Here is a 16,460-nt window from a genome sequence, read left to right as displayed (position 1 = left end):
TCTCGAAAACAGTTGAGTTTAGCGAGATGAATGTAGTATACCTTTATTAAGTAAAAATTTAAAGAGTATAAAAATTTTGATTCACAAAGTATGTCAAAAGTGGGAGATAAAAAAACTGAACGTATTAAATGATCACCGAAAGACGTATGTGGCGCCCTCTGGGTAATACATCCTTTTTGGTGGCTAATTTAGATTTCTTATCCCAAAAAACCCCCGCTTACCAAATTTCCTGGTGTTATCCCATGCCTGTCAGGAAATATTCAAGAATAAATAAAATAAAAGTTTACCTTTGACACCCTGTATTTCGGTTATTATTAACTTTTGTACTAAGGTAAGTTAGCTTAAATCGACCTATTTTAACCTCAGGAATTTAGGGTTAAGCTATGGCCCATTCTTTTCCAAACACCCTGTATAGGTGATTCCATTTCAAACCACTCAATTCTGGACCCGCAAAACTTTTGAATCTCCGATTTGTCTGAAACTTACTGACAATCATTTTTTTTTATTTGTAATTAACGTGTCTCGACAGCTACTGGTCATTGACACAGTGTACATAGTTTACAACATTATAGATACAAATTATACATACATTATACATACATTATACATACATTATAAGTACAAAAATACATTTGATACAATCAGTTCTTATTAGTGAAGCCAAACAATAAAACTTACAGATTAAACACTGTGCACTGGTTAGATTAGTTGGAATAAACGTGTTTCTTTTAGGAATTTTAGAACACAGTCAAAACCGTTTGGAACACTGAGAGGATGTCTTTTAAATTCCCTTTTAACCATAGATTTAAGAAGAAGAAGAAGGTGTTTTCATTAATCTAAGGTTTTCTTCCTATAGGTCTACAATAATTAAAAAAGTAGTCAGCTACCTGAATATTTCAGTTGTTATGAAAATGATGTAACAGTGTGAAATAGCTTCAGTGAAATAACAGTTAAAAAATAACGGCTACTGCTATCGCAACACATTCCTATCTTATACTAGTGCAAATTGCAAATTATACATAATCATAATTTTTCATTTTTATGTAAAACATTCCGTGTTTATTTTCACCGGTCAAAAGTGAATTCGTACCATACTGTGATCAGTGTGATTTTTGTTCTTCTCACTTGTGTAAAATATTATTTTTTATAAATTCTATGTTCCTCATTTTAATACATTTCCAAACAATACATTTCTTATTTAAGGGACCGTTCAAGTATTACGTAACGCAGGTTGGGAGGGGGTCAAAAATCTTCAAAAATTGCCTTACGTAGGGGGGAGGGGGGTCAAAAATCTTCAAAAATCGTGTTACATAATACTTGAACGCTCCCTAAATAAAAAATTCTGCTTGCATTTTTTTTTCGCAAAAATGGTACATGTTTGAAGGGCGGCTACTAGAGAATTGCCTAGGGCGGCAATTGACCTAAACGCGGCCCTGATGCTATTGACACAGGAAGGAAGAAAATTAAAACAGTTTTAACAATTAAACTTTGTTTTTAATTATTTACAATAGAACTGTTAGTTACAACATAACTTTTCTTGCTTTCATATCCGCAAAGTTTTGGATCACGTGGTCGAAATCAAGAGTTTTTGCAAGTTTCGACTCTATGCTTAACAGTCCCAAATCAGATAATCGTTGTTGACCCATAGTAGATCTATAGTAGATATATTTTTATTAATTGTAACTTATGCAAAGAAATAATTTCTTGCATATTGCCAATGCCGCGCCAGCACGTGGTAGCGCATGTGTGCAAAACATTTAATGGCGCTCAAAATGAATAATTATTTACTGTAACAAAAAAAAATAACTAAAAATTCTTACACATGCAACAGGAAAATAAAGTAAGTTAAAATAATTAACCATACTGAAGTAAAAACTTCTTTTGTATATTGGTATAAAAAGTTTTATTAAAAAACATAAAACTCCTCCAAAAGGATTTGCAAAACGTTTTCAATCTGAATCAGATCATCCTCAGTGCCTAGAACGAAGTATTTCCACGTTAAAATGAATACAAAAGGTTTAAAATTGTGACTAGGTTAAAGAAAAATGTGGCAATACTTACGTTCTGCTTCACAAAAGAAACTAGCAACTTATTTAGAAAGGTTACATCGATATAAATGGTTTACATAACAATTAAGTGATATTTGTAGCGACTCCAAGTCGATGTTACAAGATGAAATGTGCTAGGAGTGCTCAAAGGGCAACATGGTTCCCTGCTCGTTAAGAACTCGTGGTTCTTGCCAGTTCAATGGACACAGACCAACTAAAGTGAAGGAGATGACAATCCAATTATCAGACCGAAGTGACATGACAAGACAGGTAGTCAATTTTTGGTTATGAATTTCAAATTATTATTGTTGTTTAAAAAATTTTTGGATTATATATTAGTAACTGTATAAAATTGAAATTTAAATTATAATAATTAGATTTATTGTAAAAGTATATGAGCCAACTCTCTACTCTCTGTTACAGAAAGAACTGTTGTTAGTGTTAGGTAGATAAAATGCAAGTCAGTGACGTCATCGGTGATTAAATTTGAGAAAGAAGGCAAACAGTTTTATTTAGTTTGAAAGAAAAGGAAAATTAGTTCTATGTACGCCACCTATATGATAGGTACCAAGATAAGGTATATTTAATGTTGTAAAAATAGCTAGGTGATGTTGGTTGCCTATGTATATGTTTGTAATGTTTATTGACAAATTGAAAATATTATAATTTAATTGGTTGTCTGAATTAGAGAACTAAAAACTAGAAAAGATAATGGAGAAAACAGACTGATATGAAAGTAATGTATATCATTGTGAAGCTTCCCACATAGGCGAGAAGATTGTTTAGCAAAATCAAGTTGAGAACGAGTGATGTTGGTTGCCTGATATTCTAGGTTGAAATTAAAATTGTTTAATTAAAATTACTGAAAAAATATTAGTTATTTAATGATAATTACCTAAAAGATGTTGTCAGAAAATTTTTTTTTATAAAACATTTTTAAATTTTATAATTATGATTTAAAAGAATCCAGTCAAAGATGGAATAACCTGAATGATAATATCAGAAATGCAAAATGAATTATGTGTCAAACAATTGTTATTATTAAACTGAATGGATGAAGTTAATGAGTTATAACATAAGAGGCAACCATAGGAAGTAGTTAGGGTGTGAGTGTATATTGGAATGATATTTATATAATACAGGCTGAGAGTTGGGGTTATTGTCAATATGAGGCAAAGATCTTGATAGAATAATTCATTGGATGGGTTAACTGAAAATTTGAAATTTTATAGTCAGTAATGGAAAGCAGGTTGATGTATTGTTGAGAGAAAAAAGTAGAGAGTAGTGTTGCCAAATGGAAAAAAGAAGAAGAACAACCAGATCAAGAAATGCATGGGGAACCGGAAACATCAGAAACAAGAGGTATGGCCATGTAACTATGTGGATTGGGAAAATGTATGAGAGAGGAGTGGTAATGTAAGAAGGTAAACTTTGTTGTGGTTAGTAATCTAACTTAGATTTAAGGAAAATGTGTGAGGGAAGATTGGAAGAGAAAGGAGGTAAACTGTGGTAAGGGTGGGATAGATAAAAGGGGGGGGGGAACAGAAAGAAAAGAATAAAAGAGCATATGGGACTTTCCATTGATTTTGTTAAAATAATTAAGTAAAAATAAATCTTTGACATGACAGCATAAAAACTAAAGATAGGTATAGGTATGAAAACATGAAATACTTAGCTATTTTATAAAAAATTAACTTTTCGCGTCTTCAGTTCGATAAATCTTTTTATAATATGGTGAATATCAATTTGATTTAATACTGACGACTCTATAAAGATGGTAGATAAATTTATCAACCGCCCTTGACTGATGGTCGATCCCAAATAATTTTTTAAGTTTCAGTTTATAAAAAGATCACTCAGCAGTGGCATCAGATATGGGCACAATGAGCAGAATGCGAAGAGTTATTGCTAAATTAGGGTAAACTGCAGTAAATTCGTTTAAAAATATAAATTTTAAAATTTTACAAACATTATTTAATTCTTTTAACAAAGGCTGAAGCTGTATAATTTCTTCTATTAAATCGTCTCCCAATATATCTAGATTTCTAGATGATCATTAAATCTCATTTTTATACAAATTTCTACACAAAATTTTAATTGTGAGTGTCCTGTACTGTAGTTTAAATTATATAAAAATTTGAAAGAATCAACAGGATTTTCCAATATGGAAAATCTTTCATTTACTGAAATTAATGCTTGGTTGAGAACATAATTAAAGAAATGAACTTTGTATGATATTTTAGGATAGGTACAAAATCGGTTCGTCTTTATGTTCATAATCGAACTGTTTGCTTTATTCCAACTGTGCGTCTGGTTGAAAACTGGGCTCCACATCCAGTTTCTCTGCAGTTTCATTTGCTGTAGTAATAACATCATTTTTGCTATCTATCCGAAACTAGAGCAAGAATTGTTTTAAGGGCGTAGGCGCAAAACTTTGCTCCAATTCTGTGAAAACTAATAAGAATTTAAAAAAAAATTAAACGCAGAATGAAAGATTACATTATTACCGAGTCCAGAAAGTCCCTTAGAATAACCAAAAAGTTTGTGACCTAATAAAATAAACATTATAGATGTTTTCAGGGACTTTCGGTCCTCGGTAATAATTCATTGTAGGTTTAAATTTTTCAAAAACACCTATTAGTTTTTTCAGAATTTGAAAAAAAAAAATGAATTTAAAACACATTGGCGCGAAAATTTGCGCCTACGTCCTTCACTCTTGTAAAGCATTTAAGGTAGGCTGCATATTCATTGTTTTTGATTATAAAATTTTGCTAACGAAGTTAGTAAAGTGAACTTTCATTAGAACTTCATAACATACCTATATGTCGACTGAGCATATGAATGTAAATTGTTGATATTTTATTTCCTAAATATCTACATAGCTTGATATTTTGAATTAAGATCAAATTTATCCGAATGTGTTATATCATAATATAAAGCATCATACATTTCTATCAAATTTTTGTGCAATGGCTTTAATTAAAGCATAAATTCTGCTGGACCGGTGGCTGCATGTCTTTATAGGATTTTCCTTGTTTATGCAGATTGTATAAATCAATACATAATTTACCTACCTTTGAAGTTGAGGTATACAAGGTCGTTATATGGGTAAGTGTTGTTTTGACCTGCGTAAAATTTTTCTAACAACTCTAGTGGCGCCCCTTAATTGCTGCCGCCTGTGTGCGCCGCACACATTGCACACGTGGACGGCGCGGCCCTGCATATTGCCTTTTCCAAATGCATAATATTCCTTATAATAATTTCATAATTAAAACCGCAAGCAAATTCAATCTGTTGTAAAATATTTTAATAAAAGGAATTTTTTAAAATTTGCTAACGGCCGGGCCCGGGCCCCCTTGGGCCCCGGGCCCCGGGGATTTTGCCCCCCCTGCCCCCCCACTGGTCGGGCCTGACCAAAACCGTGTTCGCAAAGCAGAGGAGGATAAGAAAGCCGTAGTTACCCTGTCAAAATGCCGTAAAATTGACAAGATGTTTAGTGTGCACCCTGATCCTGATTCAAGAATTAAGTCGGATAACAACAATAAAGTTTGCACTGCTGGTAGCGAAATCGACAGCGACAATCATCAGCAACTTGAGGTAAGAAAAATTTATTAAACAGGCTTTTGATTTGGTACAATGGTAACTTTCTTAATAGTGACGTAGCGTGCTAGGCATATATATGTTAACTTAATGTTAGTTGTAAAAAAGGAACCATAGTAAATTTTAATACAATTAAAGACTTGAGACACGTTCGTCAGTTAGGCCTTCCGTCATGCGTACCGGTACTTGGTACTTGACTGCCATGTACAGTAAAGTAGAACTGAGACTTTGTTTTAATCGTGCATTTAAATTAATACAAGATTTTTACTTGCAGCTTCAACAAGTCAAACCTAATGATGAAAACAATGCTCAATGTTCTTCAAATTACACCTTAAATGTTGAGAACAACAGAATTTTAACTTCGACTCAGCTTGCTGATTACACGCAAAGTGTCAACGCGGTTCAGCAGTCACCCCCCGTCGACAACCTTATAGCCGAAGAAAAGGTAAGTTTTAAAATAGTTAAGTTACCTCAACAATAAATATGCTTTGATATATTATTCTAAATAATATGCTGTGGTTATTTTCATTCTAGGAAATTAGAAGAATGTCAACAACCAGCCAGGAACCTTTTGACGATACTATAGTGGTCCCCATGCACACGGTGCACACCGACACCGACCCTGCAAAATGGACCATCAATGAAGAGATACGAGAGCATGTGGCGACCCACGGATTCCACCAGAACAATAACATTGATTTTGTTGCTTCTCAAAGAGTTTACAGAGTCAAAACAAGGTATGTACCTACCTGTCAAAAACAATATTTTCTCGTGTTATGAAAAACGAAGAGATCCAAAACCGATGGTGGCTTGTATATTCTAACAGTACAGGGTGTGTTTTTTGCGTGGCTTGCTTACTGTACATGTCAGTTGAAAACTAGTCTTCATTTATTCGTGGGTTTAATGATTGGAAAAACGCTCGCGATCGCTTTAGAATCTCATGAAAACTCAGTATCACATAAGGACTGTGTGGCAAAATTTAAGCTCAGGACTAGTGCGTCTGGTCTTACGACGTGTGTGTGAGGTCATTAGGTCGTTAGCAATGAGAGGGCTTGCGTTTCGAGGAGATAACGAACATTTTGATAGCGACACCAAAGGCAATTTTTTAGCTACGTTAGAGTTAATTGCAAAGTTTGACCCATTCTTAGCCGCTCACATTGAAAAATTCAGTGAAAAGGGAAGTGGAAATACTGTACAAGAATTCATCTGTACTCAGTAGATATATCTTAAAAACACCCTGTAATTATCTACGATAATTACTTTCAGTTATTTATGTCATCATAACAATATTACAACCTTCATTCGATTATATAAATATTGTTATCCTAGATCACGATTCAACTAATAATTGCTGAGTCAATTATAAACACTTTTCATGGTCGATGCTGAATAGGCATTTCTAAATATATAAACAGCAAAACTATAACAAGGGAATTCATATTATTATATTAGACATTCGTCATTCTATTTTTGGTGATCAGACGTAATATTTCCACATTAAAGATAGTGTCTCTTTCTACACGAGATGTTCTTTGGGTGCGGTGCTACCAGCTTATGCTAATGCGAGTGTAAATAAAAAAACTCAACAAGTAAAAGCGTATCAATTATTCCACCCCTCGGATAAGGGATAACCACCCTCACCGGGAGAAGATAGCCTTAGTGCCCAGGGCTGTCATATGGCGATCCAGAACCAGGGAAGAACTCAGGACTGGTGAACAGGACAGGTATGAAGAAACACGTCAATGTTCAGGCACCTAGACCACCTTAGACAACAGTGTGGTATGTAAAATGGATGGAGACATCAGGCCGACGCGGAGCTGAAAAGGGAATAGTATGGAGATGGAACATCGTGGGACAATGGAAAATGGACAATGCTATGGAACGTGCAGCGAGGACTTGTGATACGAACAAAGACGTGTAAAAGTGGTAAGTCCATATTAGCTATTTTTATGGTATTTCCTGATTAATATAAAGTATAAAGTATAAACATTATGTGCTACCTTAATTACATTAATATATGTTTCAAGTTTACCTATTTTTACTTAATTATTCTATTCTATTACCAATATCTATCAATATACAAAGATTTTTTTTTACCCTCATATTAAGTTATTATAGGACGCAATGATACAATTTTATATGATTTTTACATATTTATCAACGTATACTTTATCCTTGCTGACTTTTATTCATTTATTATTTGACTACTGATTTTTAGTACATTTTTGCAATTTTTTATGATCTTAATATTTGCTATCGTAAATATACCTATCAAAATAAATATACGATATAACAAATATACGCTATATGCATAATACATTTAAATTATTATTCTAACTACTTATTTACAAGGGTTAATATAACGTTATTTATTTTTGAATTTTTATTACTACTGCTATTTTTACATATTTTTGCCATATATTGACGTATTATTTTATCTCTATATTTTTACTATATATCTATATACTACATATCTATATACACCGTAAGACTATCGAATTTATATTTTCGCTAAGAAGTGCAGAAGCTGGAAAAAAGAAAAAAAATTATGTATAAATGAGTAGCAACAAAGTTACTTGGGAAGATTTTGTCAAAATAGTTGAGGAAATTGCACAAGAAATAGACAGGCAAAGCAGAAGAGTCTTAAAGAAAAAAGTTCCGAAATCTAAGGACATAAAGGAAGAAGTAACGACACAGCTAATTAAAGCTTATAACAAGTTCACACAATTGACTAGGAAAAACTGGGAAGCACTTTCGGACAAACAAAGGGAATCGTGCAACAAATATTTTGGAAAAATCAGAGACAAAGTTATACGATCATTTCAAGCAGTAAATGTGAGAACAGTGGTTCCAAGTTCAATACATCAACCAATCGACAAGGAAGTTGAAGAGGAACAAAGCGATGAGGAAATAGAAGAAGGAAAAAGCGACGAGGAAGGAGAAGAAGAAATAATTAACGACGAAATAAAAGAGAAAAAAGGTGACATAAAACAAGATATAACAATATTAAACATGGCTTTGACAATCAATGAATTTTTGAATATCGCAAGCAAGATATTGCCCAACGAGTTCGATGGAAGCGCAGGGAAATTACAACCATTTTTAGACGCATTAGAACTACTTGGAAAATTGGCAGAAGGTCATGAAGACACAGCTGTAACGCTAATAAAAACGCGACTCACCAATAAGGCTAGGAACCTAATAACCACAGAAGATACGATTCCACGGATAGCTGCAGGGCCGGATTAACACTTTTGCCGCCCATGGGCCAGAGGTCTGCCTGCCGCCCTAGCGGGGGTGCAACACCGGGGGGGGGGGTCCGGGGCCCCCCCCGAAAAAAATTGAAATTTAGAGGCAAAATAACGCATTTTGGGACATTTTCCAGCGCTCAACTGTCTCTTGATATTGTAATGGTTTTAGTACCTCTCATGATGAAAACAAGAAACTATGTCCTAAAATTGCGTTTTATTAATTAAAATAAACTATTTGACAAAACTCCGTTAATTACGAAACCATTTTCTACAACCGTGATATTCCATTACTTAAGATTACAATAATAGTAAATAAAATCGTTGTTGATATTATTTTGTGAAACATCATGCAGCTCGTAATTCCCAAACTCAACAATTCTTTTATAGTTTTATGACTATTTTGGCTGAGAATGATTGATTTGGAGTGAAGTGAAAATTCGGCTTCGTTACTCGGCGACGGCTCACCTGTGAATGTGCCCGCAGGCTTTGAGCCATAATCGGTCATTGCTGTCGATTTATGGGCAAAAACAGGACAGTTAGGAAGGGGCTAAAATTAGTAAAAGGTGTACAGAGTAAGACTGCAAAATAAATGATAATTTCTGTATTGAATATAGGATAATAACAAATATATACAACATCGAAATATAACTGTTCAGAGCATACAAATCACATATCCAAACAAATAACTTACTCACTAAATTAGCTTTGTTAAAGTAAATATAACTTAAAACTTCTTCTTTCTTGCACGTGCATTGGAAAAATCATCAACAACTGCACTGAAATCGAGTTTTGTTGTCAGTTCATGTTCTATGGCTAAAACAGCCAGGCTGACGAGTCGTTCTTGAGTCACTGTTGAACGCAGATAGTTTTTTACTCTTTTCAAGGTCGAAAACGATCTCTCAGCAGAACAGTTTGTAGCAGGAGTTGTCAAAAACATTTTCAAACCAATAGCCACGTTGGGAAACAAGTCCTGTAGATTTTTTTCTATCAAAAATCTGTACAAGTTTGATAGTGAAAAGTCTTTTTCGGCTTCTTTGTAGTTTCCTCGGATCAGAAGTCCTTTCAGATGGATGCACTCGCATATAAACTCTGACTCTTCAATGTCTTCAATATAGATTTTCTGCAAAGACGTCGCGTTAGCAGTAATTTCTTCGGTAGTTAGAGTCTTTAATTTTGTTAGAAATGAAAACTTTGCAACGAAGTCTGTGTACACAGAGATCCTTTTGTCTAACTGAAACTGAAGTGTTTCCACGATGATGTCATAACTTTGTTGAAGACAATTTCCCCTAATGTCATCATCCTCATCATAAGTTCTTTCTTCATCTTCTTCTGAAGATTCATCAAAGAACCTCTTTCTTTTCGCCTTTCTTTTTGGGCGATCAAAATCTTGCTGCACCTGCGGCTGCGTCTCTTGTGGAAGTTCTGGCTCATCGTTCTGTCTCATTTCACCTTGCGCAATTTGCAGTTTTTTTTCGCCCTCTTTCTTATAGTGGGTAAACATGTCTTTCATGTTCATCACATACTCTGTGAGTGAGTTGTACAGGATTACAACGCTGTCCACGGTCATATTTTCAGCCTGGATCTTTTCACTGACTGAATTAAATTTTTGAAGTACATCTCCCCAAAGGGCTGCCATGAAACATGTTTCTAGAGACATTAGTTTTCGCAACAACCCTTTGGCTTTGGATTGTGTCTGTTTGTTTTCATGATTGCTTGAAGTCATGTCTATCAGCGTCTTGACCATGGGTTTGTAGTCTTTATTAAGGCTTTTGCAAGCTTCTTCCCTTGCAGACCATCTTGTAACACTGAGAGACTTCAACGACGTGTTCTTGTCCTTTCCTGTGGCCGTGAAATTTGACAGAAGAAGATTCCACCTGTGCGTAGAAGACGAGAAAAAATTGTACAATCCTTGCAAGAGATCAAAGAAATGTTTTGCAAGAGAACAGCATTCTGCTGCGCTTGATCCCACTAAATTTAGTGAATGCGCTGAACAAGGCACATAAAATATCAAGGGATTCTTTTCTTTAAGTCTTGCCTGCAACCCCGAGTACATTCCTGACATATTTGACGCGTTGTCATAGGACTGTCCCCTACAGTTTTGTATGTCCAATCCTTTCGACTGTAGGAAAGAAAGCACTGAGTTCACTAGTTCTTCACCTGTATGACCTTGATTTTTCATAAATTCAACAAAATGTTCTTCAGGGATTCCCAATTCATTCACATACCTTAATATGAAAGACAATTGATCAATGTGTGTTACATCAGGGGTGGAATCTACTATTATAGAATAGTACTTGCTTTTCTTAGCATCATTCAAAATTGTATCAATAACGGTTTTTGCCATTATTTCGATGAGTTCTTCACAAATGGTTGATGATAGGTATGACTGTTTGCCTTTACCCGCTTTCCCATATTTTTCAATGTGTGCTTTCAAAAATGGATCAAATTCGGCAATCAGCTCCAAGCACATCATATAGTTGCCATTTGAAAAAGAACCAAATTTTTCGTCAGTCCCCCTAAAGGCAAGACCACGCGAGGCAAGTTTTTTTATTACGGCCACCACTCTCTGGAGAACTGCCTTCCAATACCTTATTTCTTCTTCCACTTGGTTTTGTAGAAGCTTATCGATCCTCCCGGCTGCTTCTGCTCTTTGTTTGTATACTATTACACTATTGTAGTGAACGTGCGAGTTTTCATGCTCTTTTATTCTCGCTGATGCATGTTTCCAATCACTGAACCAGTTAGACAGACTGCAGTACGTGGAGTTGAGACCAGACAACCGAATGACAATGGCGCGTGGCGGTGATGGAGTTGGTGGGGGGAGGGAAGCGGCAAGGCGACAAGACGCCTGCCATCAGCCAATGCTAGCAACTACTACGATCCCACAACTAAATTTCCCGTGCGTAGCGTACGATACAGACTGCCGCCTCGCCCCTTCGACTCACTTGGATAGAGTGGCGTAGCGTAGTGTACTGCGACACATTACACCGCGCAGAGTGTCGCGTTATAAATAAATAATAAACAATAAAATAGTTTTTTAATATTTAATGCTCAGGTTCACTGGTCTTGATAATCGATAATAAAGCTTTATAATCAATCAAAAATAATTACACTTTTTTTTTCTCAAATCCGCCGCCCCAAAATTTTGCCGCCCTGGGCCGCGGCCCAGTTGGCCCGTGCCTTAATCCGGCCCTGGATAGCTGAAGCACTAAAGAAAGAATTAAAAGGTGATAATCCGAAGAATTTAATAGCCAAATTAGCAAAAAAAAGGCAAGGGCATAGAGATGCAGCAGTGTACGCATCTGAAGTGGAAGAGTTAGCAGAACAATTAAAAGTAGCATACATAGCGGAAGGAATGCCACTTGACTTAGCAAAGAAATATACGACGGAAGCAGTAGTAACAACAATGAAACGAAACGCTAATGCAGAGAAAGCTAAGCTAATACTGGAAGCAGGTAACTTTACATCACCGCAGGAAGTAGTATCTAAATTTTTGTCGATCGATACGACTGAAGAAAATGCACAAGGAAGAGTCTTAAATTATAGGACAAACTACGAGAATAGGAGAGGACAGCAGCAATACAGAAGAGGATACCATAACAAATATGACAGAGGAAGAAGAAATAACTTCGGACAACGGAACGAAGGAGAAGCAACGGACAATCAACGAAATTATTCGAACAGAGGATACAGACAATTTAACAATCAAACATACAGAGGAAACCAGAGAGGCGGACGTAACAGGAACGTAAGGTTACTAGAAATAGAGGACAGTCAAGAAGAGCAAGAAAACCAGCAGTTGGGGTTTTGAATGAACAAGAAGTTGGAAGCACACAGGCAGAAATGAAATATAACATTTACAACTTCGACCTAAACCTAACGAACTTTGTACGAATGAAAACAGGAATTCTTGAAAACACAAGCACTTTTATCATAGACACAGGAGCTGACATTTCAATACTAAAATGTTCACAAGATTTTATGAAGGAACAGGTGAAACCAAACACAAAGGCGAAAATAAAAGGAGTCACTAAAGGAGAGTTGCAAACAATGGGAGAAGTTGAGACAACACTCGAAGTAAAAGGAACTCGATTCGAACACATCTTTCAATTGGTAGAACCTAACTTTCCAATTCCAACAGACGGAATCATTGGGAGAGACTTTATTTCTAACTTTCAATGTATACTAGATTACGCAAACCTTAAAATGCACATTAAAGAGGACAACGATTGTTACATTAGTACGAAAATTCTGGATAATATAGACAATGACACCATAATAATACCGCCTAGATGTGAAATTTACAGAATCGTAAAAATTTTTCAAACGTTAAAGAAAGACAGGATAGTGGAACAGCAAGAAATACAACCAGGAATATTCATAGCAAGAGCAATTATTTCAAGTAATAATCCATACATCAAAATTTTGAACACAACGTACGAAACAGTAAATGTAGACGCAAGCACAATCAGGACGTTGGATATTAAACTATTCAATATATATAGGCTAGTCAACGACAGCAAGGACAGAAAAAAAGAATTACGAGAATCACTGAAATTAGACATACCAGAATACATACGAGACAACTTAGTATCGTTATGCGAGGAATATTCGGACATATTCGCCCTAAGGCATGATATGTTAACCTGTAACAATTTCTACGAACAAAAACTAAGAGTTAAAGACCAAACTCCGGTATATATCAAGAATTATAGGACACCTCATGCGCAAACAAAGGAATTAAATCGACAAGTACAAAACCTAAGAGACCAAGGAATCATAGAACCATCTACATCCGAGTACAACAGTCCAGTAGTACTGGTACCGAAAAAAGCTATAGATGGAGGAAAAGCATGGAGATTATGCATAGATTTTAGACAACTGAACAAGAAGATAGTTACAGACAAATTTCCATTACCAAGAATAGATTCGATATTAGATCAACTAGGAAGAGCAAAATGGTTTTCAGTTATAGACTTAATGTCAGGCTTTCACCAGATACCATTAGAAAAATCATCGAGAAAATACACATCGTTCAGCACAGAAAATGGAGCATTTCAATTTACCAGATTACCTTTTGGATTAAATGTAAGCCCAAATAGCTTTTCAAGAATGATGTCAATAGCATTTTCAGGATTAACACCAGACAAAGCATTTCTTTACATGGACGATATCGTAGTAATTGGAATATCCGAAAAACATCACTTAGACAACCTGAAAAAGACATTCGAGACATGTCGAAAATTCAATTTGAAACTTAACCCAGGAAAATGTCAATTCTTTAGAAGGGAAGTAACATATTTAGGACATGATCTTTCTCAAGAGGGAGTATCACCAGACAAAGCGAAGTATGCAGTAATTGAACAATATCCGACACCTCAGACAGCGGAAGAAACAAAGAGATTTGTAGCATTTTGCAACTATTACAGACGTTTTATTAAAAATTTTGCGGAAATATGCAGACCACTCAACAAATTATCGAGGAAAGGAGTAGAATTTTCGTGGACCGAGGAGTGTGAAAAAGCATTCAAAAAGCTTAAAGCATCTCTGACGAAACCACCAATTTTAAAATATCCCGATTTCAACAAACAGTTTATCTTAACAACAGACGCATCTAATGAGAGTTGTTCAGCAATCCTAAGTCAAGATTACAACGGAATTGACCTACCTATAGCATATGCATCAAGAAGTTTTAGTAAAGGAGAATGTAATAAACCTATAATCGTTAAGGAATTACTAGCGATTCATTGGGGAATTAATTATTTTAAATGTTATCTATATGGAGCACCAACATTCAAAGTAAAAACAGACCATAAACCTTTGACACACCTATTTGCAATGAAAGAACCAACCTCAAAACTCACGAGGATCAGATTAGACCTAGAAGAATATGACTTCGAAATAGAGTATATAACAGGGAAAAGTAACTACGCAGACAGCCTTTCAAGAATAACATTGCATCAACTAAAAAACCTATACATAGACAACGCCCATATACTAGCTATAACAAGAGCTCAAGCAAAAGAAAAGGAGAAAGAAGCAAGACAAACAAAGGCTGAAAGTGAACTCGCACTACAGCCAGAAGCCACCAAACAGACAGTAAGGAAGGTACTAAATAATTTAGAGGCGCATAGACTACCAATTTTGTCCTTTGGAGCAGAACTAATCTCACCAAGACTGAGCATTAGGGCCAAAAACAAAATAAAATGCAGCAAAAGCATAGCCACAGGATTGAATCATTTCGATTTAAACCAAGCGTTGGTACAGCTTGATAAGCTGGCGGTAGAGAATGCAGTACGTAAAGTAAAAATATACGTAAATGATATTATTTTTAAAATGTGCACAATTGATGAATTTATTAAAGAAGGAAATAAAAAATTGAAGAATATAGAAATATACATATGTGAAGTACCAGAAACAATAAAAGATGACAAAGAAAAACACAGATTAATAGAAGAATACCATAATCACCCGATGTTCGGAGGACACTTAAAGAAAAATAGACTAATAAAGAAGCTAAAAGCAAGATTTAGATGGAAAAATTTAGAAAAAGACGTAAGAAAATACGTTAAACAATGCCATGAATGTCACATTAACAAACCGAATAGAACACTTGTCAAAGAAGACGTGATATCGGACACTTCTTCAAAACCAGAGGACACAGCGTACATAGACACGATAGGTCACCTCACTAGAAGCAATGAAGACAAAAAAGAGCGGCAAGAAAAGAATAAGCCCAAAGCAACACCACAACACTTTAAAAGAGGAGACCTAGTCCTTGTAAAAAGGGAAGAGAATGGTAAGTTTGATAGTCTTTATGTAGGTCCTTTCACGATAACAGAAGTAAATAACGTTAATTGTAAAATCAGAATAGAAAACAATAAAATCAAGGAAATACATAAGAATAGATTATATGCTTACAATCCGAAAACACAGTGAGTGACAAGTGTTACGAAACAATGTTGTTAAACGAACATTTTATATTATTTATGTATTTGCGTAGGCTTAGGAAGTTTGTATATAAAATAAATTTTTTGTATTGATTACAACACAGTATGGGTTGGTAGCACGACTTGCAAATTTCCCTCCCCGTAGTCGGAAAATTCCTAAAAAGGGAAGGTGTACAAGAATTCATCTGTACTCAGTAGATATATCTTAAAAACACCCTGTAATTATCTACGATAATTACTTTCAGTTATTTATGTCATCATAACAATATTACAACCTTCATTCGATTATATAAATATTGTTATCCTAGATCACGATTCAACTAATAATTGCAGAGTCAATTATAAACACTTTTCATGGTCGATGCTGAATAGGCATTTCTAAATATATAAACAGCAAAACTATAACAAGGGAATTCATATTATTATATTAGACATTCGTCATTCTATTTTGGTGATCAGACGTAATATTTCCACATTAAAGATAGTGTATCTTTCTACACGAGATGTTCTTTGGGTGCGGTGCTACCAGCTTATGCTAATGCGAGTGTAAATAAAAAAACTCAACAAGTAAAAGCGTATCAATTATTCCACCCCTCGGATAAGGGATAACC

The sequence above is a fragment of the Diabrotica virgifera genome, chromosome 6 (genome assembly GCF_917563875.1).
Source record: "Diabrotica virgifera virgifera chromosome 6, PGI_DIABVI_V3a".
Taxonomy (NCBI): domain Eukaryota; kingdom Metazoa; phylum Arthropoda; class Insecta; order Coleoptera; family Chrysomelidae; genus Diabrotica; species Diabrotica virgifera.
Note: the sequence above shows the minus strand (reverse complement) of the source record.